We start from the raw sequence: 26,005 nt of genomic DNA on the forward strand, positions 1-26,005 counted from the left end.
AACGTGTTAAAAATTCCTTTTTAACACGTTTATAAATGCAATTCTAATGTAAACGTTTGAAAATTGAACAGTGGTTGCATCTTCAATCCCAAGATATACATGAAACGAAAAGGAAAGAAGCGTAAAAAAATAGTAGCTCAGAAATGAATGAAGTTAGTAAATATTCTATAGTTAGTTCTATATTAGTATTGAATTGTATTTATAAACGTGTTAAAAATTCCTTTTTAACACGTTTATAAATGCAATTCTAATGTAAACGTTTGAAAATTGAACAGTGGTTGCATCTTCAATCCCAAGATATACATGAAACGAAAAGGAAAGAAGCGTAAAAAAATAGTAGCTCAGAAATGAATGAAGTTAGTAAATATTCTATAGTTAGTTCTATATTAGTATTGAATTGTATTTATAAACGTGTTAAAAATTCCTTTTTAACACGTTTATAAATGCAATTCTAATGTAAACGTTTGAAAATTGAACAGTGGTTGCATCTTCAATCCCAAGATATACATGAAACGAAAAGGAAAGAAGCGTAAAAAAATAGTAGCTCAGAAATGAATGAAGTTAGTAAATATTCTATAGTTAGTTCTATATTAGTATTGAATTGTATTTATAAACGTGTTAAAAATTCCTTTTTAACACGTTTATAAATGCAATTCTAATGTAAACGTTTGAAAATTGAACAGTGGTTGCATCTTCAATCCCAAGATATACATGAAACGAAAAGGAAAGAAGCGTAAAAAAATAGTAGCTCAGAAATGAATGAAGTTAGTAAATATTCTATAGTTAGTTCTATATTAGTATTGAATTGTATTTATAAACGTGTTAAAAATTCCTTTTTAACACGTTTATAAATGCAATTCTAATGTAAACGTTTGAAAATTGAACAGTGGTTGCATCTTCAATCCCAAGATATACATGAAACGAAAAGGAAAGAAGCGTAAAAAAATAATAGCTCAGAAATGAATGAAGTTAGTAAATAAGAAGAAATAAATGTAATGAATACATTCCCCTGGAATTGTGCCAACGCTTCCTTCACTAACATCTGATTTTCAACTCAGCCCTAGGCCTTGTAGGGTCACGGCGGCAAAAAGCCAAGCAGTCTCCCACATCGCCAAAGCGAATGCGAAAAAGAACAGCAAAATAAACTGAATCCATTCATTTTATTCGAACTTCGAATCTTACGCTGTAATTCTTCAAAGCCCAAAATTGGACAAATGAAAACAAGACATTGATATAAGCATCTGATTGAATCTTCATTTAAATAATAATTCATTAAAATTTGAATTATTGCTAGTACAGAAAACGAGACATTGAAATGCGAAAGCGCCTGATCGAATCTTTCTTTTTTTTCTTTTTCCAATGCCTGGAGAAAGACCTTTTGTCATACAAGTATTTGCAGGGCAGATTTGTTGGCCACTTTTTCAGGGGCATCATATTAGGTGGGCCAACGTGGCTCCCACAGTAAGGACAGATAGTACAGAGAATGAAAGAACACCCATGCCTTGCCCGGGATTCGAACCCAGAACCTTTCTAATGCAAGGCCAGTTCCCTGCCCTCTACACAGGTCGGTCGGAGCCTAACTGAATCATTTGGGTAAATAATAATTCTTTACAACTTTAATTCAGACAAATGCAGAGAAAGCGAAATTTAAACGTGTCCGATTGAAATATTCGTTTAAAATAATAATTCTTTAAAGTTCGAATTCGGCCAAATTTTGTGAGTAAAAAATTGTAAAGCGTCCAATTGCTAAATAAATTAAAAAAAATAAATAAATAAAAATAAATAAATAAAAATAAATAAGTAAAAATAAATAAATAAATATAAGAAAAGCAAACAATTTAGTTCCACACTTAAGAAAAAAAGACGAAAGTTATAGGAAGTATTTGAAGAAAAAATAATAATAAGTCATTATGTAATAGCATAGCGATTTGTTCATCTAATGTTTTGAGCAATTAAAATATATATTTCTATTGATCAATAAAACCAAACATTACATCAAATTCAATGTTACCGTAGCTGCTTTAAAAAAATGAAAAACCCTATGGGAAAATGACAAAATTTATTTTCGAAACAAAATGATAAAACAAACAAAAAATAATAAGGACTATAGAATATCTAGTTTACCATAAGACGAAAATCAAATTTTACTCAGTACTGAAATTAATAGATTTATAAGATCAAATTATTTTAAACTTAAAAATAAAGAGCTTTAAAAAAAAATCGAAGCAATTTATCTTCATCTATTCTCATCAATCAAAGTAGAAAGTGCTCGAATCCGGACAAAAAGTATTATACCGAAGTGTTCCAAAATCACAGCTCTTAATATATATTTATCAAGTCCTTGTCAAAAATAGAGTAGAAATATTAACATATTAGGAGAGGAAAGTTCATATTTAAGAGGGGGAAAAACACGTCATTGAAAATCTGTTTAATGAATTAGAGGAATGTGCGACTATAAATATCAAAACCACGCTTTCCTCGTTATGGATTTATCACATTTTGATACAATTTTTTTTCCTCACGTAAAGAATTATTTCCTCAAGTAAATATTTTTCAACTTCGTTTTGACCAGGATTCTAAAAATATATATCAAACATTATAAGAATATCTACAAACTGCGGTGATTTTAGAACACACTGTATACGTTTATTTTGATAAATATATTATACGTATTTTTTAAACGTACTCGAACTAAAAATTCCTATTTTTTAACTTCTAACACAAAATAAAAAGAAACGAAGAAATAGAAAGAAAAAAAAATTAAACGTCAAGTTTAAATAAATCACTACAGTAAAAATTAAATGGTACTTTAAAGTACATTTTTCAGCAAAGCAAAGATTGCTTACATAATCTTTCCTAATTCATTTGCTCGTATCGTTAGATAAATAGGAAGGAAACTGAACAATTTGAACGAAATGGAAGTATTTTGTTCGAGAACATACATAATAAGACAATTGGAATCGCATTCGAATGGATATGGTCTATTTAAATAGCTTAACAAGGATCGTCTGCCTTTCAGACGCAGATGCAGTTACATAAATTGCCTAGCTTACTCGAGAATCATTTCCACTATAGGATATTATTTAGAAGATCATTATTTCTCGTCTGCCAGCGGATCAGCAAGAATAAAACTAGATTGCAAAGAGATTATTAAATAATGTTTATGCAAAAAGAATTATGTAGAACTTTCGTTTTAAAGGATAGATATTACCACACGAAAACTGATTTTTTTTTAAATTTATTATTATTATTATTATATTATTATATTATTATTATTATTGTTATTACAGATCTACCCAGAATGAATAAGTATAAATTACTAGAAATTATAGATAAATATAAAAATTCTTTAAATATAAGTCCTTATTACCCTGTATATTATCAAGTAACTACTGGGTGTCTTAAATTTGACTGACGGATTTTAAAAAAAGTTACGAGGAAACTATTCAATGCGAAAAAATTCATGTGATAATATACCTACAATTTTCTTCTCAGAATTTCTGGTTTCAGTTTTTAAAAAATTGACAGACGGTGCTGCAGTTAGTAAATGAGTAAATCAAAGAAAATCGATTGAAAATCGCATCAATATTTTTCGAAGTCTTTTGATAAATAAAAATTGCATTAAATTATTTTCAAAGTATAAGCTATTAGCCACAATCGCAAGTCGTAATGAGCTGTGAAATGATTTGTAGGTATTTTTTTTTTCGAGTTCTGGTTTTATTATCCATGAAACATTGATGGTTTTATTATTAATGAAAACATTCTAAACTAAAGCCTAGGAACTCTTGTTCGAAAGCTTTATGCCCTGCCACATTAATTTAAGACAAGAAATGATTTTTTTTTCTTTAATAAAAGTATTTTCCAGTTTAAAAAGAAATATAGAAAGCAGTCAGTTTAACTGATGCTAACCTGCATTTTTTGAAATCTTACTCATAAAAAATAACACATATGTATTATATTTTATAACCGTCGTTGAACAGCCAACCCAATTTTAAGCTCACGGTTTCCATGTTCAACTAAGTAGCCTTGTAATTTTGAAGCCCAATCCAGAAGACAAGGGAACTTCTGGATCAAATATTGGGCGAAATTTGCCTTCGTGGAGGACATTTCGATGCAACTAACCCGCAATTGCGTTACGTGAAGAGGAAAACCTTGAAAACCTTCCATGGTTATTCTGACTCGGACCCATGATCCGTCTACCGCTGAGGGTATTTTACGTCAGCACTGTGGTAGGTGCGAGCCGGGTGAGGAATTCGCTATTGTTGGGATTCGAACCCAGTTCACCTCATTCCTCACCTACCCCTTAAGCCAGCACGGCTCCACATATGTATTTTGAAGTAATATAACCTTTCCTCTGGAATATTTTAAATTTGTAAAATTAAAAAGAAATACAAATGTAGGTATCGAGGTGAATACAGAAATTCCTGTATACTATGTATGTACTGTGTATACTAATCCTGTATACATCATGCATATTTCTTATCAGCCTTCAAATAATTTTGGAGTTGAAGATTAATTAAAGTACGTATCTCTGAACCAATAATAAAAGCTTAAAAACAAATCCTAACTAAAACCAAAATATAAATCTTAGCAATTAGGAAACATAATTCTATATCCTTCTCCTCTATATAATCAAATGGTGGTTATTAATCTATATCTTCTATAGGCGATAAATTTATTTCTTATCACCAATCGCCAATGACATATGTTATTAGAATAAATGTGTTAAAAATTAGAATAAAAGAAAAAAAATTTTGCTTAGCACTTTGACTTCATCCATTAAATTCCAATTCACAAAATTTAACAGTCAATTTTAATGTTTGGAAAAAAATCAAAACTATATGTTTAGACAAGAGAAGGTAAAATTATGTAAATTTTTCGGCGCCAAAGGCCTCTTGAAATCCAAATGATGACAATAATTAGCATGGAGGAGTGGTGCAAAATGGTAATCCTTTTGAGACTAAGTTCTCCGCCAAATAATCAATACATCAATCCATTTCATGGATGCAAAAGATCCGGAATACCCTTTTAGAGAGACGCGTCTCTTCAAAGCCCAGCCTTCAGGAAATCTGTCAATATTGTTGCCACAAAAGCTCTGAGAAATATAAATCTTTTGTAACATGATTTTCCAATTCTATTTTTATTCCGATGAAGATGCAGGAAAGAAAAAGATGTAACAATGAAGAAATAAAATAGAAGCCAAGACAATTATCTTACATCTTTCTAATTAGTTCTGTAACGAATATTTATGAAATGGTATGAAAAAAATAAATAGGGAACTCTTCGTTTATTCTGAAAAGTCGAAAATAAATAAGAAGCTTTAAAATACAGTCTTATTAAAAGAATACAATACAAAGTAGAGGGGAATATGAATAGCTTTTCGCCTGTTCTAAAAATTGGAAGATTAATTAAATAGGAAGCATCAAAATACAATCTTAATCTCCAATGTAAATATTTTGAAGCAATAATTGAAAATTAGTCGCAGAAAAAAAAGAAAATAAATCTCAACATAAAATAAAATCTTAATTTTTACTCTTTCATTAATCAATAATTTAGAACAATATTTGTGTAGCGTTTGTTTTAGTTTAAGAGGGAAATATTTACATTTTTGGAGGAAAAAAAGTCTACAGCTAATTCGGAAGAAAATAAAGTAATTCAAAAACTAAAACCAAGCTTATATGTTCTAAAAATGTGGTCGAGATTAACCGAAGAATAATAAACCACTTTTTGTGTCGTGTATTTAGTAAAAGTGAAAATGACTCACACTCGATTCTTTAAGTTAAAAACCTTACAATATCTAAAAAATTCTTATAGTACCTAATCTTACTGAAACCTAAATTTAAACATCACATTCAATTACTGGTAAAACTATAAAGGATAAATTACCAGTCAAATTGAATAAACAAAACGTTTAATAATATATTTTATTTGCCCCAAAGTATCAGTTCAAAAAATCTGCTTATTTTTTTAGAATAATCATTGAAGAATATAAAATTTTGCCACTAAATGTTAAAGGGAGAGGTTTTATTTTAGCCCATGTTAAAATAGCGCTCTTTGATGTACCCTTTCCAAAAGAAAGAAAAAAACACTACACAAATTTCAATTCCCATCTTGCTATGCTACAAATTTGAGCAAGTATTTTTAGAAACTTGGAAAATAATTCGATTTTTGAAGTTAAAATTTTAGAGATTTTCGTCAAGTAAAGTAAATAAAAAAATTAACAACTTGAAACATGGTAAAATAAAATTGCTATTGTAACCAAAAAACCAAGAACAAAAGAACAACAAAAACGTTTTTTTGATAATCTGAGAAAAAGTACTACACCTAAGTTGGTCATTACAGGCTGGAAAAAAAAAAGATTTAACTCTCCATGAAGTTTGATTTTATGGGTTTGAAAGAAGATCTTGCGAATAATTTTTCAAGGAATCAAATAGGGCGATTTCTACAGAAAAACAACAAATATCGAAATTTAGAAAATTTATAAGGACGTAAACAAAATGAGATTTGAAGTGCATATTTGATAAGATTATAAATAAGGTAGCATTAAGATACAAAGATAGCAGAAATTAAGATAACATTGAGATAGAATTACCCCAACTTACAAGAATTTGAAAAATAAACCAAAGACTCGGGTAGTAGAGCTAAGGGCTATACAAAACTTCTATGGCTGGACGTTATTAATTTGGATTTCAATATTATTAGGGGGTATAATTAGCGTATTGAACTGGCAAGATATGGCGACAAAAAGAACTGTATGGAGAAAAGTTCTGGATAAAGCCAAGCCTCTCCCAGGGCTATTTCTCCAAAGGTGATAAAGAATGTTTGAGGATCAAAAGATTTAAAACCAAAATCTCCAAAAAAAATTAATGCACAATACTTAAACTAAACCAGGGGTCCCCTAATGGTGTTCCATGGAACCATAAGGTTCCGGGTAAGGGTCACAGGGGTTTACCAGTTGTGATTTTTGAAACCTGAAATAAAATTTATATCCAGTTATTCATTATGCATATAATATTTCCGCGGTTTTTATGAAAGTATTCAATTGAAATGCTTGTGAGGAAATAAATTTCAAAACAATGTTTTTCTACTAAGAATATGAATTATTAATGAAAGATTCTGTTAGTATTTTGCATCGAATAAAAACAGCAAAATTCAATAGTAAAGAAGTAAGTTTCTTTAAAAACCCATTCTTAATGTTCTTCTTTTTCCGTTTTCTGTTTCAATGGAAAACATATTTCAGCTCATTCATTTCAGTCCATGCATGCATTAAAATCAAATTAAGAAATAGACTAGAGGCTGCTCCAGAACTATGAATACAACTGCCTGACGTAAGACTAATACTGATTAAACGACACGATAAAAAAATTTTAATCTTCATTTATTCATCAAATATTTTCAAAATAATTAATAGAATTTTGATCATTATATATTTTCAAACTAATTAAAAACCTATCGTGTTCACAAGTGCTTATAAAATTTATTCATCAGGTCTAGGGGTTCCGCTAAAGGAGGGTCGATCATTTAGGGTTCAACAGCCGAAAAAAATTGGGAACCGTTGTTCTAAATAAACCATAAGCAGATCTTTTAATAAGGAGAATTTTTTATATATTTATTTCTTATTTATTTTATTATTTTTTGATCTTATAAAATATACAGCTTCTAAAAAAATATTTATATTATTCCGAATAATTGTTTACAAAAAAAAAGTATTCAAAAATTTATACTTTATTGTATACTGCGCAAGTATTCAAAATTTAAAAGTGTATAAAAAATCAAATGTTTTGGTTCTACCAGTGCAATGTGAATAAACCACTTCTACGATATACATATTTTTAAGCTCCTTTTGTAATCGAGTCTAGAAAGGAGTACCAAAATGAAATAATCAAGCAAGAAAAGATTGGATCTAATCCCTTTTTTTTCTTCTTAGCTCTGTAAAGGGAGTATTTGCTCCAAAGCAAAATTAATAAAATGCGTATAATTGCTTTAAAAAAAACTATCCATTATTGAATTATAAAATCTATAAATATTGTTTGAGGCCGAGATAGCTTGGTTGGCAGGGCGTTTGTGAGAACGTGAGTCCAGTGTTCGAATTCAGCCGGCCGAAGACTCCCCGTGTAGTAAATGGCGACTAGCGTGCGTTGAATCTGTCGGGTCACAAAGTCCTCCATGTTCCCATAACAAATCAGTACCTCTGGGGGTACTGAATTGGAGATTGATCGTTCTCTGGTTCAGGTTAAAATTATGATCTGTGGACGAATGAATGGATGTATGAATGAATCCGCCCCATAAACGGGTGTGACGTATGAGTCTAGAAGAATTCGAACTCTTGGTCATAGATGGCGCCACTGGAAAACAAGAACAATCACACCCTATCTGCCTTAATGGCCGACAGCAAAAATATCGCTTAAAAAGAATTCGGGGCTTTGAACAAAGTGATGAGGTAGAAGCAAGGGCGCCGGCAGAATAATATAAAAGGGGGTGCAACCCTCTTACAAACTCCCCCCCCTCCCCCCACACAAAAAATTAAAAATATTCAGTTATTTCATTTTGTTTTGCTATTACATACACTTTCATCTGTTAATTTTTTCAAGATACATTTCTTCATTGTTAACAAAATATTTAAAAAGAAGTACGAATTTCTTGTACTTGCAAATTTTGCCACGAGAAACTGTACTGATGGCGCTGGCATAGCTACTGACTTTGAAACACAAATAACTACAAACAGTAGTTTCGTATACTAACGTGTTTGTGCACGCTTAACATTGGTATGTATTTTGTTGATGAAGTTTTACAGTTTTGAGAAGTCAGTTAGTGTTATACACCTTTGTTAAACTAAATAACTAATAGAAAATATAATATTACTTATATTTTATTAAATGAAATTTAAAAATATAGCTTAGAAGTCTGCCAAGTTTGTTCAATAAAAATATGTTTAATAAAAAACTTTTATAACAAAATTATTTTTCTGTATCTCTTTAATTGTTTAAAAAATAAGCCAGGGGGGTGCAAGTGCACCCCCTTGCACCCCGCTGCCGGCGCCCTTAGGTAGAAGGCTTGTCTTACAAAAATTATAATCGCTTTTAAAACAACAAAGAAATCAATCCATTAAACATCACCTTATAACCAAAAAGTTAACTCCTCCCCTCCCCAGCAACTAATATAATTCTGAATTGAGAGTCAGAATCTTATCATCACGAAGACTAAGAAAAGGGGAAAAATCTCATTTCGTCAACTTCTTTAAACGAAAAATCTTCCAACCGCAATATCCGCTAAATAAATTGAAATCAGGAAACTGATTTCTGGTTTCATCTGTAGTACAGTGGCTGTGATTTCCGATTGCTCTTTTTACTTCCAAACATCAAAATGGAAGAAGACGAAAAAAAAGTGAGAGAAATGTGACTTAAAGGAAATGTTTTCAAAGAATATATTGACGAAAAAAAAAAAGAATGAAGAAAGAATTGGCAACGCATCAAATGCACCAGATATTCTTTGTTTTTAAATTACATAATACAGACGGGATATCATTATAAGTATAGGAACATAAGCAGAGAAATTTTATTTATCGAAGCATGATAGTCTGGTGATGATGTAAAAACTACCAGCTAAGAAAAGCACAAACACAAATACAAATTTATAAAAGATATTTATAACAATTCAAAAAATAAATTTATATTTATATCTACCCATCCATGAGTGTCGCGATTTATTTTAAAATTTAATGCAAATGATCGACGTAAACAGCAAGACTATAAAGTTTTCTTGTTTTTTGCGTTTACATATTGATTAGTATTAGTCACATGACTAAATTCATTCAGATTAGTACTTATGTGACCGATTAGCTTATAAGGCAGCTTTCGACTGTCTTTTTCAACAGATTTAAAGGAAAAAATTTTTAACTTGTAAAGATTTAGATTGTTGTTGTTGTCGTTAAATTAAGGCAGAGGAGTTGCGATTATTCTTGTATTCCAGTGGCGCCATCTATGGCCAAGAATTCGACGTCAGTCACACCAGTTTACAGGACAAATCCATTCATTCATTCACAGATCGTAATTTTGACCTGTACCAGAAAATGATCAATCTCCAATTCAGTACCACTAGAGGTATAATTTCTTATGGGAACATGGAGGACTTTGTGACCCAACAGATTTAATGTGTCATTAACACGGGGAGTTTTCGGTCGGCTGGATTCGAACTCCCGTTCCACGAAAGTGAGTCCAGCGCCCTGCCAACCAGGCTATCCCAGCCTAAAGATTTAGATTAATATAGTAATATAATTATCAGCAAACAAATCAATATAAAACTAGCAATGGATTTTAATAATAAAAGGTTATGCAAAAAGTTTATCTAAGTTATATTTATTGGTCAATTTTTTTAATTCGAATCAAATTTAAAATCATTAATTTTTAAATTTGAAAAACTTATTATTCTAAATAAAGCAAAATAGTTTCATTGGGGAGAGTAATAGATTATAAGGTATATATTCTGTTTAATTAGTACTTATTTTACTTTCAAATGCAAAATTTTATATATGGAGGCTTTGAATTCGTGGTATTAAAAGAATGAAGCTGCATTTTCATATTCATGCAAGTTATCGATTTTAAAGTAAGCACACATCCAGTTCATTCCTGTTGCCTGCCAAATAGAAGGCACCACAAATCATACAAGAAAAGAGTTTTAAATTTTTTTCCTTATCTCAAAATAAACAGAGATGGAGTTGGACCACTATTCAAATGAAACCTTCTTAAATGTATGCGTTGAGGAATTCAGAAATCAAACAGAGCACAGTATAAGCACACAATCTGATGCACAAACTAAACAGTAAGTAAGATTACTTAAGATATTTAATCCCGTTTTATAAGTACCGAAACAATTATAGATGGATCGAAGAAATTAAAATTAGAAGGGGAAAAAACTAAAGCAAGAATCAAGTTAGAAAATAAACCACTTACATTTTTGAAAATAAATCTCGGAACATATTCAATGAGAACTAAGCATGACACCTTTACTTACCTAAAAATAAGAAAAAAATTATTATAATAAAAAATGGGATTAACAATCAAAACACATTACAGTAAAATATCAACATTGAACACATAAAATCACTCAATTTCTAACAAGAGCAACGAAAGGCCGTTTCGTAGACTGCATTGGACAATAACCTACCAAATATGAACACTAATTGTGTACATTTCAACAATGGCAGCTAAGAGTTCCGTTAATGGTCTGATTCTTTAGCTATATTACCATAAACAGTTTCCAACTAGTGGGCAATTTGTTTTAGAAATTTAGGCGGTAACGAAATTCAAAGTTTTGAAACAATATTTTCGTGCATATTATTACAAAGGAAAATATCAGTTTAATATATTTTGAATAAAAATAACAATCTAAAACGTATACTCATATGTTTAATATTTTTTATTAAAAACATTTTCATCATTTTAAGATTGAAATTATGATTAATATTCGTTACTCAAAATTGCGAATTTTAGCTACAATACCCTAGGAAGTCACAAAATATTGCTCGCAAAAACTAATCACATCTCAAAGATAAGCAATTCACCATTTCCGTACACGATATTTTTTACAGTATATTGCAAAAAAATAATATCATGTACAATCGAAGCCCTGATTTAATTGGAAACCGGGTTTAATGAAGAAATTCGAAGTACTTTAAAATTTGAATAATAGTAGTTGCCTAAAACGCATACGCATATGTTTAATATTTTTTATTAAAAACAATTTCGTTATTAAGACAATAATTATTAAGATTCGCAATTCAAATTGTAAACTTCGGCTACAATACTACAATTCCCTAACTAAATTACCCTAGGAAATCACAAAATATTGCTCGCTAAGTCGGGGCTTGCTCGTTAAAAGCGAGTTATGCTCTTAACATTGTAGCACCCAAATATGTCGAATTTCTTCGTTAAACCCGAGTTCTTGTTAAATCAGTGCTCCTTCTAAGGGAGTTCGAATGTATTTAACATTATTTTTAGCAACATACTGCCAAAAATATCGAAAAAAGATGGTGAATTGAGCTGTTGTCCTGGTTTGACAAAATCTCTACTTACCAAACAGACATTAAACACTTACACAAATTACATGAATATGAATAAAATAGCATCTCCATACAAAAGATAGGTGATGTTGCAGGGGGAAAAATCGAAGTAAATTACGCCAGAAAACTTTAACCCTATTACCAATCATGAAAAGAAAAGAAAAAAAACTGAAAAAGTTATTTCGGTTAATGACAGACCTCGGACACACAAAGGCGATGAATCATTAGCTTGTGGGCAAAAAGTAATGCGGTTTGGAGATCATCGTTCGCAATAACCAAGGTCGCAAAGGTATAAGACTTAAAATTAGTGTCTTCTTTTTATTTCTTTTTCAATAGAAAGGGGGAAGGGGGATGCGCTTAAAACGCTGGGGCCCCCCTGAGAAGGCGATGATTGCTTTGCCAATGCTAATTTAAGTCTTATAAAAACTTGTTGGTCGACTAATCTTCCGTTCTAGTTAAAGAGTTTGGTTATCTTCATATGTTAAAAGAAAGATTGATTAAATGTTATTTTAATAGCATACAAAGTTAAAAATTACAAAAGCAATTTTGTCTCCAACTAAGATGGATCTTTTAACTATTTTAATTTTAGATTGCAGCTATAATGAAATGTTTTAATTTAAATTTCGATTAAATTAATTTTAAAAAAAATTTCAAAAGTGATGGTGAATATAGTATTCTGTAAGAATTATTTATTTCAAAACCATTAAAAACAATTTTTCCTTACCTTAGAACCGAATTTTAGAATTTTATACGAGAATTTTATAATTAGAATTTTATAAGAAACTAGGAGGCTCCGCCTCCTGTTCACTCAGTTCTGAAATCCCCGTGGTTGCTTCTCATTCATCATTGTTTTTGTTTTTTTTCTTCTTAAAAATTGATAAATATTTTGATTAAAAATAAATTATTATTATAAATTATTATAAAAAATAATTATTACTATAATATTATTTTAAACTTCGAAATACAGAATGTGCACACAATAAGAAAGAATAAATGAGAAATAATTTTACTTGTTAACAATAAATAACGATAACCTTAAATCAAATAACATTTCGCATTAAAAACAGTTTTTATCTCTCTTTAGATTTAATAATTTACAAATTTTCGACACAAAAGTTAAAATTCGATATAAAAGTGAGAGTGAGAGAGAGAAATTTTTCTTCACTAATGGATAAATAATTATTATTTAAGGGGGGAATGCAAAAAGCACTTAAAACTACAATAAATCTCTAGTTAAGTTTATAATTCAAAAATGGTCCTGTCAGCACATTAACTTTCAACTCTGTAGTTGCATTTCAGTTGGCAGTAGATCCGTCAACATGGTATTTTGCTAGAATTTTAACAGTTAATAATTCTCGAACTAATAATCAATTCGTGAATTTTTTTTCATTCCATGGAATTCCTAGTATATTTTTCTACACACGTTCGTAATTTCGTTAGGTCTTTTATTTTTTGTGCAGCAAAAAAAAAGTTATGTGAAGCAAGGAGAAAAAATGGGGAAAAACGCGCAATAAAAGCTCTTTAAATTGCAATACAAATTGAAATTTCGAAATAAAAAGTTTTTTTAAGTTCATAAGCATGTATTGCACTTTCAGCGTGCCAAATTTCAACACTGTGGTCGCATTACTGCAGTCTGTAAATCGGCCCGCATGGTGTTTTCTCATACAACTTTAACAATTAATAATTCCCGAACTAATAACCAAACATTAGATTATTCTACTTCATCATACTCCCTGTACATTTTTCTATGCACCATAATAATTTCAAGTTTTTAAGTGCTATAGTTTTAGCGCAGCAAAACAAAATGTAACTTGAATATAAACGCTCAAAACAATGATGGCCCTTACGATTTTTTAATATCGAGAGAAAGTTATTCTTTTTTTTTTTAAAAAAAAAAAGGAAATGAAGTGAAAGAAAGGGGAGAAAAAAAGGATAACAAAGATAAGGATACTTAACTTACGGATAACAAAACTTAAGGATAACAAAGATAGTATCACTCAATTAGATTTAGTAAACGTAATATACGTTACTATAGCTATCTTATCAGCAATAAAATCTGTCAAAAATTAATGAAACATAACATGCATTGTTATAACTGTTAAGATACAAGTAAGGAATTGGCGCAACAGGTCATATTATCTTTTTTTTTTCATTCCCCTTGGCGAGTTATAGAAGAATACTAAAGCTTAGGGAAAGAAAAACTCGATTGCTTTACTAAAACCCTATTGACGCCTGAAATCGCATTGTTACCGAAACCTCACCATCACAGACTTTTAATTAATTAAAAAAAAAGAAAGGAAGGAAGAAAGAAATAGTGAAAGCTAAAGGGGCAACATCAATCTATGGTTAAACCGTTGAGGAATAAGAAATAACAACACTTTTATTGCTGAAGTTTTTATTTATTAATTAAAGAAAGATTTATGCACAGTTAAGTAGGGGAATACGTAATGTCCATCTTGCTTGTATTTCCTTCGTATTTTTTTTTTTCAGTGAGTAAACGTGAATGAGACAACAATGACTCAAAAATAAATTTTTATGAAAGCTATCTAAGTGGAAAAAAAGCTAATGGAATACGTACATGCTTTCATTTTTTAATACTTAAATGCAAGACAAAATTTTAAAATCAAATAAAAGAAACGTTTAATTAAAATTTCAAAGTAATGCACCCACAGCCTATACGATTTCAGTTGCTCAATTTTCTGAGATATTTGTTTTAGAAAATCACATTCTCTCCATAAAGAAAGAATTAACTTTAAAAAATCGCTCCGGTGATATAAGATTAAATCACGGGGGGAAAAAACATTAAATTTCTGGTTTTAAGTTATTTTTTAAATGCTCAGCAAAACTTAGAAGAACTTTTTAACCATAAAAAAAATTGCAAAAAGTCGTTTTGCCTAATATTTTGCCTAATTTAACTGTGGCAAATCAGTTCAAGCCAATTGAATGATAACATTTTGATGACTAATCTATCAACCAACAAAAATAATTATTCTATTTTCAGGATTTTTTTTAAATCTTTAAGCCATCTACTACAATTTAATCAGGATAATATAGTGAAATATCTTTGCGCAAAACTCAAACACTAATACAAATACTTTACTGGTTAAACCATAGTTACAAAATAAGAGAATCGAGAACTTGGTAACTCTAAGAAAGCCCAGTTTATATTTTTCAATCTTGAACAATCGACTATCTGGAGAACATTCTGAAAGATAGTCAAAAATGACTTGTAAAAAATATTTCAGTACAATTCAAATAAACTCTGATACAAATACTTTATAACCATAGTTACAAAATAGAGTATCGAGAATTCTGTTACGATGAAAAAAAGCCCAGTTTATATTTTTTTCAATCTCAAACAATCGATCCTTCATGTGAAGAACAGTCTCACAGAAAGTCAAAAATGTCTTGTCAAAAATATTTGCTTACAACTCAAATAAAAACTTTACAGGTTAAACCGTAGTTACAAAATAGAATATCGAGAACTTGGTATCGATGAAAAAGATCCGTAACACAATACAACTGAACATTTAACTTAACTTGATACAAACAAGTTGACCATCTTCCGCCGAAAGTATTATATATTAAGGATTTTTCTTTTCTTTTTTTTTAACTTTTAAATCTTATAATTATCGACTATAAATGTCAACAACAAAAAATGTGGGAAATATTCTGGAAGAAAATAAAAAAATTATGTGTCAAAAATATTTGCGTGCGACTCAAATAAACACTGATAAAAAACCTTTCACTGGTTAAGACACAGTTCCTCCAAAAAAAAAAGCAACTACAGTGATTAGAAAAAATGTGTAAATAAAACTCTTAAATGATATAAAGATAAATTGCGAAAACCCTCAAAATCACTTAAAAAGTGTGATACCTAAAATTCGAGAACAATTATGCAACATGATCCCTCCAATGATTGCATAAAAATCTTAACTTAAAATTAGAATATTTTAACATAAGAGCTATCATCAACTCGTGTCTTCAATTATAGCTGTCACCACAAATCTTCTTATCGAAAAGAGAGATATGAATGTCGGCATCTCTTATCTTTTTCTTAAAAAAGCTTAGATGAGAATAAACAAATGCAAACACTAGATAGAATCAAGAATGCTCCAATGCATACATATACGCGAATTCGTCGACCGAAATAATAAAGGGTTTGAAATCAGGAACTGATTCATTTTCATTTAGGTCCAGTTGTCAAAAGGTCCAGTTCATTTAGGTCCAGTTGCAAAAAACTCTTAAATGATACAAAGATAAACTACGAAAACGCTCAAAATCACTTAAAAAGTGTGATACCCAAAGTTCGAGAACAATTATGCAACATGATCCCTCCAATGATTGTATAAAAATCTAACTTAAAATTAGAATATTTTAACATAGAGCTATCATCAACTCGTGTCTTCAATTATAGACCACCACAGAATCACCACAAGACTTCTTATCAAAAAGAGAGATATGAATGTCGGCATCTCTTATCTTTTCTTAAAAAAGCTTAGATGAGAATAAACAAATGCAACGCTAGAATCAAGAATGCTCCAATGCATACATATACGCGAATTCGTCGACCGAAATAATAAAAGGTTTGAAATCGGGAACTGATTCATTTTCATTTAGGTCCAGTTGTCAAGACAGTCGTGGAGTTGAAAGTACCTGGACATATACAAATCGGGTTAATGACCTACTAAACATTACCGCACCACGACCAGTTCTCCTAAAAAGACTTCTTTTGCCTTTGCCCTATGTTACGGTCGCCTAATTCTTTTATTCCAATCACATAACAGGAATTGTAATTCAGAAATAATCACAATTCGACACTACGCAAAACAAAGAACTGTTAGCACTTTTTTCACGATAGTAGAGATTGCTAATCCCAAAAGATGAATGACATCACGAACAAGCGAAATTGCTACAAATTAGTATCATTACTTGAGAGTTAAATGGGAAGGAGAGTATTGCATATTTGAAGGACCGAACTCAATATCTAGATTTTTATCAAAATCTGTTCAAGATAATTATTCAACTGGAATAAAGGTACATAACAAAATGTCATTAAAAAGTCGAAACGTTATTTATTTGGTGTTTGAATTATTTCGTTCTAACTCAATAGTTTCATAAGTAACACTAATTATTTCAATGTAACACTTTCATTTATTTTTTATTTTTCTTGTACCAGATATCACTGCACCAATCATATGGCCATCAGATGCTCCAGTGAAATTTTACTTAAAATATAAAAAGCGAAATTCCTGGAACCAAATTTTTATAATTAGGAAGCCCGTTCATAACCATTCATTTCGGTAACGAAAATATTAAACAATGAACGAATATAAATTAGTTACATTCGACAAAATATCGATATATATTTTTAAAAATATCGATATTTCTTGACGATATATCGCAATACTAAAATTCCGATAACAGCCAACAAATAAATGGTTAACAATAAGAAGCAAATCAGTAGAATAAACACTCTTATGCAAAACACTTTCATGCAAGACACGTTTAGCTTAGATATGCTTATAGATTTTTAATTCTAACTTTAAACACAATAACATCTAAAGTGTTCATATGTTTATGTAACTAAAACAGTAAAATAAACCCTCTTATGCAAGATAATCTTAGTTTAGAACTATATATATGCTTAGATAACAAGATATGCTTAGTTTAGAACTATCAGAAACAAATCTTTTATGTTTTATTCTTCTTTCAACACAATATCATCTAAAGTGTTCATGTGTTAACTAAACCAGTAAAATAAACACTCTTATGCAAGTTAATCTTAGTTTGGAATTGCTATGAGAACTATCAGAAACAAATCTTTTATCTTTTATTCTTACTTTAAACAAAATATCATCTAAAGTGTTCATGGGTTTATGTAACTAAAACAGTAAAATATACACTCTTATGCAAGATGCTCTTAGTTTAGAAAAGCTTATAGAACTATAAAAAAAAAATTTTTTAATGTTTTTAGTGTCACTTTCAACACAAATATCATCTAAGGTGTTCCGGTGTTTATGTAATTAAAACAACAGTAAAGTAGACACTTCTATACAATTCACTTTCATACAGCACTAATAATTGTAAAACTATAAAATAAAAAAAATCTTTCATGTTTTTAGTGTCACTTTCAACACAAATATTATCTTAAGTGTCGATGTGTATATGCAACAAAAATAGTCGAATTTGACACGCTGATGCAAAATATACAGCAGCCTCTGATGCACATCACTGGCAACGCTTACTGACGCGTACATAAAGCGATAATTGTAGATGCTCATTAGTTCACTAAGCTGTCTTTAAGGAGACAATGAACACATATGAAGCTTTTTTTTTAAAGAAAAAAATCCCAATAACGCTTAAGGTAAATAAATGTGACATAACACGAAAAGATTTACCTTCTTCAGCAAAATTTCAGAATGAAAAGAAAAATACTCCGAACTTCTTGGCATACTTTCGCAACGATCAAGGTTGCTCTAAGAAATCTTGTATTTAATTTAGATAATCATGCGCAATGCGACGGTACAAAATTCCACAAAAAAAGGGCTTCAAGTTAAACGTTAAAGTTATACATAGTTTTGTATGACCCTTGGTTCCTTGTATTGTAAAAATACTTAAGAAAATAAATTAACGAATTAAGATGGAACTAAAAAACGAAATTCCAAATTATTGACTCATAATAGTGAAATTTTTTCTTCCCTTCATTTTTAATAAAAAAGGAAAATAATAAAAAAAATATTTCGCATTTATATTTTAAATAGTATTTTTCAGATCCTTGAAATTACTAAAATTTCTAAAAACTCAAGACAAAAAAAAACAAAAATTTATATCAAGGTTATTTTAAAACATATAAGTTTATATAATACAAAAGTCAAAATAAAAAATATATACGCTAACATAAAGTAAAATTTTATTTGGATTTAACTCAAGATTTTATTTGGACTCTATTCGAATGTGGCAAAATATTACCTAGGGGGTGCTTTCATTGGCTGCAACTCATATCAAGGTAAAACCTGTCAATATGTAATAAACATTTCGTTACTGCAGAAATTAAAGAAACAAAAGAGTAAACTTATTTTCCAATTCGCCATAGTTGGGATGAGAATTTCGAGAATTTTTTTATTTATTCTTTTTTTTTTTAGCCCTTGGCAAACTGATTAAATTTTTCACAAAAACAACATTGTCTCAAAAAGATTCGACAGACCACTGGTTTTGACGATATACATATTTTAGAATTACAACTTCCTGAACGAAATGGTATTAGTTTACCCCCCCCCCCCCNTTCCCCCCCCCCCCCATAAAAAAACAGAGCCTTCTTACACTAATTTTAGATTCAGAAAAATTATGAGTAAATTTTTCACAAAAACAATACTTATCCCAAAAAGATTCAACAGACCAAGGGTTTTGGTGATTTTTTTTTCTCATAATATCCCAAAAAGTCTGAATCGAGACTATTGTCCTATTATTTAGTTGCTAATTTGCGACTCCAATCAAGCTGCGCATCTTTTATAATAATTAAACAATAGGATTAAATACACTTACCACGTAAATGCTCACAAACAATGAGATATGAAAGCAATTATCCCTAACAGATTACATTAACACAAGTAGAGTTGCACGAGCATAAAATTCACGGGGAATCCAAGCGACAAACAATTGATTAAATATTTACTATGGAATGCAACTCTTTATCCCTTTTTTTTTATAAAAAGGTCTATATTCAAATGTGTGACAGAAAAGCCCAAAGGGAATTATTTATTGATTAATGCATCGGAAACGCCCTTTTAAAAAACAGGTAACGGGAACATTTCCGCTAATGTAACACACCTTCACCTTGATCAAATCATTTAAGTGGAACTCGAAAACGAAATGGGAAGCACCCATAAAACTTGCATAATGAACTATCGTATAATATTAGAAACATATAGAACAGTGATTTTATTTTTTGCAGTATTTAATCGAAATTCAATGCATTTTAAAAATAACAATATATTAAATAAAAATCATTGTATAATTTGACATGTTCTTTAGTTTTTCTTTCATTTTAAAGCAAGGTTCTACATCCACCACTAACAGAAAACGTAAATAATAACAATTAATATTCCTTATAACTAAGAAAAAACTTAATATAATTGTATTTACAATGCCCATCGCAATAGCCAAATCGGGATTCTGTGTTTTAACAGCCATTACGTTGGGAACACAAGAGTTTGATCCCGATCCGACGACGTGGTTGAGACCTGAACTGGTATAAGCTCTCCAGGGGAGCGATCGGAGTTTGAACTAAAGTGCAAATCTGGTTAGTTAAGTAAAAAAAAAAAATGCCAAATCAAACAAATATAATATCTATTAACCTAACTATCAGTCAGTCAATCAGTTTAATTTTTCAGTCAGTTAAATTTTCCTTAAAATATAAATAGCACAGATTTACCAGAAGAATAACATATAATTTAGTTTCATGTCAATTTCTACTTATAGATTAATCTCATTTATTTTTTTACGATTTTTGTCGTATTATGCATTTAAGCAATAGATTGGAAGAAAAATGTCGAAATAATTTATTGTGTATTACTTAATACGCTATAACAAGTATAAAGTATAGTGTTTTATCATAAGCGTTATTTTTTTGTCTATGTTAAGCATCGACAGCTCAATTTAAACAAAAGTTAAAATTTAGTCTATCTTAGCGCACTAAACACAAAATGCTAAAACTAATATCTGTTCCACTTCTGACTAATTCCACTTCTGACTAATTCCCCTTCTAACTAATTAAAACTAATTCCCTTCAGTCTTATATATTCCATGCTCATTAAAATGAACCTATATACTTTTAGACTAATAAAAAAGGTGCTAAAATTTACAAAACTTTTCCTAGGCTTATAGGAAATAAGGTTTAAAATGCGGAGGTGTTTTGAATAGAAAAGTATATAGTGAATCAGACTCATTGTGCAATGAATGATATATACCCTTTTATTATTAGCGTAGAAATATGGGTTCTTTAAGCACGTGGCCTGAAACAAATCAGGCTAATTAAGGAATTAATAATAATTTTTTTTATTAAAATAAAAATATTAGGGCTTATAGCAATAAGCCCACATATTAAGCGTGAAATTATTAGGACTCATACCCAAACGGCCTGAAACAAATCAAGCTGATTGAGCAATAAATAATAAGTTTTCTTAGTAGCCTAAAAATATCTGGGTTCATTACAATAATCCTTAAAAGCGTTAATTCTGATTAAGAAATACTGGAGAGTTTTCCAATTAGCCTGGCGCATTGCAAAATGACAAAAAACGGTTTGCGAAAAATCGCATTTCCCAATTAGCCTACAGCATAAATAACTCAGAAAAAAGACTATGTTCTGTTTGGAAGGTTAAACCAAGTTTTTAAAAAAATAATATTGAACGATGCGCTGTTACAACAATTATCGAAACTCAAATGCACCGTATCTTACATCCATAAATTCTCTATCTTTTCCCATAACAATTTATTCGGGGTTTGTTTACTGTAGAAAATAAAAAATGAATTCAACTCAAAAGAGTAACATGCCTTTCATGTATCAAAACGATTTGTACAATAATGTTCACACTTAATGATCCAGTTTCTGATTAAACATCCATCTCATGCTTACTCAACCGGAGAATACTTCTGAAGAATCACACATCAAACTTAAGCCTCAGGGAAGGAAGAATCTTTATGAAGCAAAGAAAACGTCCTACAACTAACTGATTTAACCTAATTTTTTATCCAGAAGTAGTGAAACGCGATTGTAAACACAACCTGCATCCAGATAGGGCATCACAAGCGTTGTTTTCGAATTTTTAACAACTTCCTGGTGAGGGTGGGAGATAGGCGAAAGTCAGTGATCTATTTTCGACTACCAAGCTTTTTACCTTCGTTGTGAATGGACTATCGGACAACCCAGGCATAGGCTAACTATGAGTACGGTGGAGAGAGCTATATATATGTGTGTACAAAAAAAACTGTTTTCCTCGTTTTAAAAACTAAATAAGAGCAGCTTTGATAATAAAACCACTTGAAGCTTATTTAATTGCGAATAATAGGCAACACTTAAGTTGAGTTGGATAAAAAAAATATCTGGCACATGTAGTTTTGGATGTTTTCCAAAGTATTTCGAAACTGGCTAAGATTTCTTTTTAAAGTTTTTCTTTGGTTTATGACTTTTATAAAAACCAGAAGGCATTTTTACTTCTTCCATTACGTGTTTAACACTAATACATTCCTTCAAGTAAACACTAATAATACGCAATTTTTGAGAAAGTTGAAAAGATTTCTAAAACATTTTTTTTAGTATTTATATTGCTAATGCTTGTAATGGATAATTGTAGCTAATGTTATTAATACTTTTTATTGCAATGGAAGGAAAATAGCAGCTAATTAAAACTAACTAATGAATGAGCTAATCATAACAAGAACAAATAAATAGTACAAATACATACATACAGTTAGAAATTAAAACATTCATCGAATGGAAATTCAAAAGATTAAATACTTCTTACATAAAAGTAAAACTAATAATATATAATAATTACAAATTTACTGTAAACCATTCTTTCTCAACCAGTCTACGGATTAATATTTGTATTAGAATAAATATAAATTTTACTTGTATTTATAAATGGGTTTAATATAAAAATATTTTTCATCGTAGTAAATATGTGAAAGATCAGAGTCAAACAAAAACAAAATTGGTACAATTTTTGTAAATGTAAAAATTACGTCAATAGTTTAATTTACTAACCTTACCGCTTTGCGATTTAGAAGAAAAAAAAAAATTGAGATATTTAACCGGTCTTTTGAGAAAATCGGGTGAGAAACATTGCTGTAAACTATTATGAATAAGTCACAATATTGTAAATAAATAATAATGAATCTCAAGTTATATTCAAATTCTATAGAATGCCTCAAATTGACCATAAAGTATTAAATAATAAAATTTTCATATTGCCTATATATACTATTAAATGACTAACGAAACATTTACAAGCATTCTTAGGACAATGTATATAAAAAAATTCGTATTTTTCACTTTGCCTCAAAGATCAATTATCTTTTTTGTGTAAAATACCTAGATATTATGTCTATACTATTTACGTTATTTAGTAATTCATATAACAATTCTCATATTTCAGACTTAGTATAAAAGGACCAGATATAGGATATAGGGCAAAACTAGGACATTTTGCTACTGGCCATCGGCAAGTTATATAATTTTTAACAGCGACCACTTTTTAAAACACATGTGGTCACGTTATCAAAAATTAAAAGTTCAAAACGATTTGAAATAAATATTATTAACTATAAACACTGCTAATATTATGAATGCAATGAATTTTTCTTCTCGAAATATGGTAAGCACTGCGAGGTTTGGTTCTAAAATAAAAAAATTAAAAAAACAAGGGTGAAATAAAATAATTTTCAGATCATAAAAACATACATTATAGGGATATATTTATTATTAATCATAATGTACACAAAGGCTGCGTTTTCAGGGGAAAAAATGGCAAACGGGTGGCAATTGGCAGACAATGAATGAATCGCCAATTGTTATATTTAATCGCCTTAGAGCAATTAGAGCTCATTTTGCCCTATAGGCCCAGGCATTCTATAGAATGCTGAATTTCATGCATTGATATAAAGTGTTGCATGTAAGTTATTTTTTAAAAAATAAACATAAAATTTACCTAAGAAGAGAGCGACAAGTGTGCAGCTTCACATTATTTCAGAAATAAATTGGCTGTTGCTGGACTAAATATAGAAAAGTCGTTTATCTTCTAAAAGATAAGGAAATAAGACACGAGATTCGACGACCAATATAGACAACGTGGATTTTTAATCAAAGACACAATCTCTTATCATAAGTACTTGTCTAAATTAAACATACTTATTTTAAGTTATAGTATTGATGAATAAAAAAGCGATTTTTCCTATTTTGTTGCTAGTGCTTTAAGGCATTAGTTTTAATCAAAGATGTTTGGTTTTCTACCGAATTTTGACCCACATCAGTTTAATGATTTATGACACCTCATTTTGAATAATGAATGATGTTTAAGAAAACAAACAAAGGAATAATTATCTGACGAATTTAGAGGAAAAGCGTATAAATAACTAACGTTTTAGTGATTAAGAAAAAAGTTAAAGCGTATTTAAATTTTAAAAAAACATATTTTTCAATACTAAACTGCCTCATTAAATCAATTGACAGAATACAATTTACGTTCGAACATGTCACAAAACTAGAAATTTGAGCGTTGACGAAACGTCACTCAACTAATTCTTCAATTGAGGTATTTGTGCGGTTGTTAATGACTAATTGTGGAATGATTTGACTTAACTTGAGCTTTATATATTTCCAAATAGAATTTTAATAATTTAAACGAAAATTTTCACCTTCTTGGGATAAATCATTAACTCTACGTTTTAAAGCTTGATAGAAAAAGCAGAAGATATATATGATAATGTAACACGAATAGAAATAATGTAACGCGATATCATTAAGGTGCTACACTGCCGTGCAATTAAGAATACAACGTGATTCATGACAAATTTCAAAAATATCGGCTGGGCAACTATTTTCCTTTACTCGGTAATGGTATTAAAGCTAAAATAAAGTTTTGTTTAACTAATTAATAAAAAAATGTGAAAATTTTTTTAATTTTGAAGATTTTTTTAACAATAAGTAGTTTATACAAAAAAAGTCAAATGTATAAAAATCTCAATTTTGTATTTATTTATTTTTTTTTTCTGCTTAAGTTGATTTTTCTATAGGACGCCTTTGAAGCTTTAAGTAAAAATAATTATGTAAGTAAAAACATTGCTATCGACATGACTTATTTAAAAAAAGAATTTGAGTCTTCACGTGACTTACATTAGATGATAGATCGCAAGATTATTGAACACGTTTTTTTTAAACTTGTTTTTCCGAACGAAGTACAGTTTTCAAAAAATAATTGCACAATTTAGATAGAGATTCCCTCTTGTAAGGTTCCAAGCTAATCTCGTAAAATTTAACGAGAATGTGACAGGTGTTAGAAGAATTTAAGGATAATTCAAACTTGAAAAAGTAGTTGCTGAATTGCACAAATAAACAAAATGTTAAAAATTGAGTAGCGAAAATTGCATCTTAGAATAAAGTAACTCATTATGGAATATATATGACTCATCATAAAGCTATTGTTAGCTATTTGTCCTAACAGAGATATTTTTAAGCACGGGCCTACGACATAGACTTACAAGCGTCTCCAAGGGATTTCTCCTTAATAATAACAAAAATCACGTGGCGTAATTCCCTCTATTATCAATATACACGTTTAGAATAAAGAATAATCATGCTTATCTCATCTAGGGCAAATTCTATATTTCGAAATAAACTGAAATCTAAAAATAATTCTCGAACAAATCAAAAACATCTTACACTCAAAAACATCTTATAATTTTTCAAAATATTTGCATTAATAACTACATATAAACAATCTTCGTTTATTAATTTCAAATTCCATAATCACATATTTATATATATTTTTTATCTCTATGTTAATTAATAAATATACCAATCGCTGACCGACATTCGTATTTATATAATATATACATTTCTGAATTGTGTCATTATACGCTCTTTTAATTTTTACGACGTGGCATTAAACAATTTGAAATGAAATCAGGGCATTGTATAAACAAACTAACGCATCCAACTGAGCCATAATCTCTTCATAAGGCAACTGTTGCCAATTCACTTTCAATCCTTCAAGATTACAATGTTTTCCAATCTGGCCTAAAACCAATGACCCACAGCTAAGTTAAAGACAATGCAGCGTCAGTCAATTTTAAAAGAGCATTCAAATTTCAAATTTCGCAATTTTCCGAAAGGGAGAATAATTACTAAAGCATTTAATCCAGTCGATAGCTGATAAGCAATTCAATAGA

General features: G+C 29.7%; 1 protein-coding gene across 5 annotated transcripts in view; it reads right to left on the reverse strand.

Moving 5' to 3' along the window:
- Positions 1–26,005, reverse strand: part of LOC107438735 (atos homolog protein A) — a 104,030-nt gene that overhangs the window by 42,742 nt on the left and 35,283 nt on the right. For 2 of the 5 annotated variants that reach the window (XM_016051082.3, XM_071179943.1), the window contains exon 2: positions 10,950–11,010. The exons of 2 other annotated variants lie outside the window; for them this stretch is intronic. The gene's annotated coding sequence lies outside the window, so the exon portion shown is untranslated. Of the gene's footprint in view, positions 1–10,949; positions 11,011–23,766; positions 23,808–26,005 lie in introns of those variants that run through there. One more of the 5 variants, XM_043047233.2, reaches the window with a different exon arrangement.

Source organism: Parasteatoda tepidariorum, chromosome 1 (genome assembly GCF_043381705.1).
Source record: "Parasteatoda tepidariorum isolate YZ-2023 chromosome 1, CAS_Ptep_4.0, whole genome shotgun sequence".
NCBI classification, from domain to species: Eukaryota; Metazoa; Arthropoda; class Arachnida; order Araneae; family Theridiidae; genus Parasteatoda; species Parasteatoda tepidariorum.